Source organism: Amborella trichopoda, chromosome 4 (assembly GCF_054954075.1).
Source record: "Amborella trichopoda isolate Santa Cruz 75 chromosome 4, AtrichopodaSantaCruz75HAP2 v2.0, whole genome shotgun sequence".
In the NCBI taxonomy this organism is placed as follows: Eukaryota; Viridiplantae; Streptophyta; class Magnoliopsida; order Amborellales; family Amborellaceae; genus Amborella; species Amborella trichopoda.
In genome coordinates this window covers 40165996-40170722 of record NC_142339.1, presented here as the reverse complement: position 1 = coordinate 40170722, position 4727 = coordinate 40165996, and positions in this window count along the sequence as shown.

The window sequence follows — 4727 nt, the reverse complement described above, 5'->3', positions numbered from 1 at the left end:
GAAACACATTAAAACTTCATCCAAAGGGGTCAAAACTTACCTGGATTAGTATTTGATGACATGCTATTTGTTTTCATCTTACGGAGATATCTCTTTATAAAAATAAAAAAACATTTAAAAATTTTCATATGGCCCTATGGGTGCGGTTTGTATAGAGCTTAGGCTCTAAACAATCAAATTAGAGCCTACTTTCAAATAGTGTCAAGATATGTGGTTTCACTATTCGAAATCTTTGTGATAGCCTTAAAATATTTTTTTCATATTTATTTATAAAATTTAAAGCTTAAAAAATACAAATATATGAAAACTTGAAAATCTTGAAAATTGACGGTCCAAAAATGCATAACAAAATACACTATTTTAAAAACTTGAAATCTAATTATTCCTCATGTCCAAGTATTTTGATGTTGAGATGATCAATTTGAAGATATTTGGGCATCAAAACAACATCTTCTAATGAAATTTTTGAGGTAGGCTCCAATTTAATTGTTTAGAGCCTCGGCTCTATATAAACCTTTCCTTTTAAGTATTACATATTTTTATTTTTTATTTTACTAATGTTAATTACTTTATTGATCTAAAAGAAAATTACAACTAATTTACATCATCAGAAACCATTAGCAAAGACAATTTCACCCCTCTCTTAGCTAAAGAATTTGCCAAAGTATTTGCTTTCCTGTAGATGTGTTAGAAGGACACCATCAACCCTCCGGCAAAATCAAGGATCTTGCACCACAAAGGTTTTAAGGACCACGGCACACGTTGCTCATTTGTATACCATTTAATTACATTCAATGAATTACCCTAAACCATGCAAGAAACACCTAAATTTCTAGATTTAAAAAGCTTTAACCCTTGTAGAAGTGCTGCTAGGTCAGCATGACTGGCATGACCTAGAGAAATATCAAAGATAACCATTCAAGAGGAATCTCTCACTATACCCCAATCCTTGCTTCTCCCGGGTTACCATAAGAACTGCCATCAAAGTTCAATTTAAAATAACCATGTACACGTGGTACCCATCTACCCAAAAGCCTACTCTTGATGACATTTAGATAGATAAGATTGTGGAGGTTTAACAAAACATCTGTTTGACCGATACCTCAACACTCCTTAGTAACACTCAGCCAGCTCCAAATAGAATGAGATATATAATTTAGAATCCCATCAAAAGGTAAAACGCCCCTCTCGAAAACTCTCTTATTTCGCTCCTTCCATAGTTCCTAGAAAAAATGCCGCTCTCGCCACTTTCCATATTAGGGCACCAAAACTTGGCAAGCAATGAAAAATATCTATATGGACGAGATTTGTAATCATCTGTACTCGTCGTAGCAATCTTAAATTGGTGTGACAAATACAAAGTCTTTTGCCCATGTTGCACATGATTTTGCTTCATTCAATGGATAAAGGAGAACATGCCCCATTGCGGTAGAAAAATCTACAGAAAATGCCACAGACCACGTAGTTCATTGTAGCTCCGTTCAATAAACCGCCACGGATATAGCAAGTATATGACGGTGGCGAATATTATTCATTTTTACATATATATATATATATATATATATATATATATATATATATATATATATATATATATATATATATATATATATATATATATATATATATATATATAGAAAAAAGCTAACAAATACTGGTAGCTATAATAAATAGTAATATAGGTGGAATCTCAACCTTCAGATCTTCATCAAGTTGTTCAAAATACATATCACTATTTTAATTTTAATTTTTTTTCTATAGATATAGTTAATATGAAATTTTGGGTGTATATACCTAACATTATTGAGCACCATATAAAAATATAAAAAAATTATTTCAATAATTTAAAATGATCAAATTGACCCTATCATTTTTCAGGGGTATTTCGGTTATTTTATATTTTAAAAAAAAATTATATATTTTTTAATTGTGCGCCTTATTTTTTCGTGCACGCGTCTAAAATTTTATTATGATTCGATTTCTAGAAAAAATATTAAAATTCATATAGTGCTATGCATTTTGAACCACATGATGAAGATCTGACAGCTGGAATTTCACTTATATTACTATTCATTATAGCTGTCAAATATATATATATATATATATATATATATATATATATATATATATATATATATATATATATCACAAATTTGCAGAGTATGATGTGTGAACCAATACAATTAAAAAAGTTACCTATCTGCAAGCTTTACAAGCAAGGGGTATTGTAATCCATTTGGGGAAATCTTAAGTTGAATGTAAAAGCAATTAAAGAGAATTTTAAACAATCACTCTAACAAGATTCTTTTATATACAAAGTTTTTTTTTTATTTCTGGGTCGAGCGATTTCAAAGTATCTGTGGATGCCTTGTTAATTACATTTACTATTTCATACACTGGGGAAGCAAAAAACCTATGTTTAATCTATCACAGTTGTAGTTGCTACAAGATATATTCTTCGTAAACCATGGGGTCTCTTTTCTTTGGAGAATATATATACTCCTACGTTTGTCTGGCTATGTGCATATCTATCTATGCTTCTTGTTGATTGTTTCTTTGGTGAATATTCATAGCCATCGAGAACCGGCTAGTGGTTGATGATCGTGTTCGATAGTTGCTGTGTAGTGTGCGTAGCGTTCCTTGTAGTCTTACACAATTATTGTCTTTAAATTATACAAAAAGTTTATAAAAAGATGCTACCTTATAATGTAGAACTACGGATGCCCCTCAAAAATCCTTAGGAAAAAGTAGTTTTAATGTTGAAAAACCTTTTGATTGATCATATCGATATCGAAATGTATGACTATGAAAAATAAAAAGATTTTAAGTCTAAAAAATACTGCATTTTATAACATATTATCTACACCGTCCATTTTCAAGATTTTCATATGTTATAGATCTACTTAATTTTAACCATTTTTTAAATTTAAAAATTTATAATTAGATATAAAAATAAATTTTGAAGTAATATTAAAACATTTTACATCAAAATTATATAGCATGATAAAATTTGAAGGTGCATCTTACCTCTACACTTACATATGCATCCCTATGCAAACTTCACCCTTAAATTATTTATCCCACTTTGAATATGAGCTGTGTCATCCTTTCTTGCACATCATTCTAGGATGATGTGGAATTTTCGTCAAAAGGGACTAGTAGGGAAAGTTTATATTTCTATCTTACCCTTCTAGCAAGTATAAGATTGTTTTCATTTAAAATGAGTTTACAAATCTTCGGTCCTCATGGTTCATAAATGATGAAGAAAAGGGATATAGTTTTGTCAATAATAAATCTTAAGATAGGCAAATTTCTATGCTTTGTGCATCCGGAGGTATGAATATAGACAAAAAGAAGGTTGGTTTTTTGTCTTCACAATAGCATATGGATATAAAGTGTAGATTCATCAAAGAGTCTCGGGATAGATATAAGTTCACTAGAGCGTCTCGTAAAAAGGTTAATCAAGGTCAATAATAAAATCTAGAGTTATAGATATGAACTAGGGGCTGTATTAAAAGTCATACTTAGCATTTTTATGTAAGTATTCCAAAGCATTGAATTTAATTTGTGTGAGTTTAATACCTAGTGTAGATGCATCATTCATAGCAGAGGAAATTCTAAGAAAACAAAAAACCTTGGACTAAAACTCACAAACCTTAGGATCACCGAAAATCCTGAATTTAATTTGTGTGAGTTTAATACTTAGTGTAGATGCATCATTCATAGCAGAGGAAATTCTAAGAAAACAAAAAACCCTGGACTAAAACTCACAAACCTTAGGATCACCGAAAATCCTGAAAATTGGGACCATAGAATCAAAAGCTTGCATCATGTAGGCCCGAAATCAAGTTCAAAATTTCACACCTCAACAAACTATCTAGAAGAAACACTTCGAGATAGCCCACCTAGCTATTACAGTAGCAACAACTTAAGATTCCAATATTGGATCGTTGCAAGTATGGGGTCCATTGCGACAGTACTTCGAAGAGTTACAGTTTGATATAATTTTTATGTATGATCGGAGATCGATGACACAAATTTTGAGGTCGAAAATGACATACTTTTTCAGTCGTCAGAATCCTATTTTCTAGCGACTTCCCAAAATTGGAACATGCTCAAACGGAGACCAAAATAGACAAAAATTATTGCAAAATGATCGAGATAGTATCCTCTTCAATTTGTGATCAAAATGAAGGCTTGAAAGGTTATTGATTGTGCCGGATTGGTGGTCGAAGAATCACAAAGTTTATGGACTTGGCCGGATTTTGGGTTCTCTCTTAAAAATCCGTTTCAAGACGATCAAAGGGTATCTAAACCCAAGTCATTTGTAATGAGGCTTTTGAATTCTAAAAGAAATTTCCTCTTAGAAACTCTTGAAATTAAGGCTTTGGCTTGTTCTTTTACTTTGGTTGCAAGTTCAAGGTTCAAGATGAGAGGAGAGAGAAACGGTTTCTAGAGAGAGAAAATACCCCTAGAGCACTATACACCTTAGTCTATCCCCTACCCCTTACACCATAGAGTAGCATACACTTTACCTTACCCTACACCATACAGCCTAAAGCACCATACACCCTATACCTTACCCTACACCATACACCTTAAAGCACCATACACCCTATACCTTACCCTACACCATACACCATAGTTTCTCATGAACCTTAACCTAAGCTATACTCCTTAAGTTCCCATACACCATACCTCAACCTAACCTACCTAACTATACACTT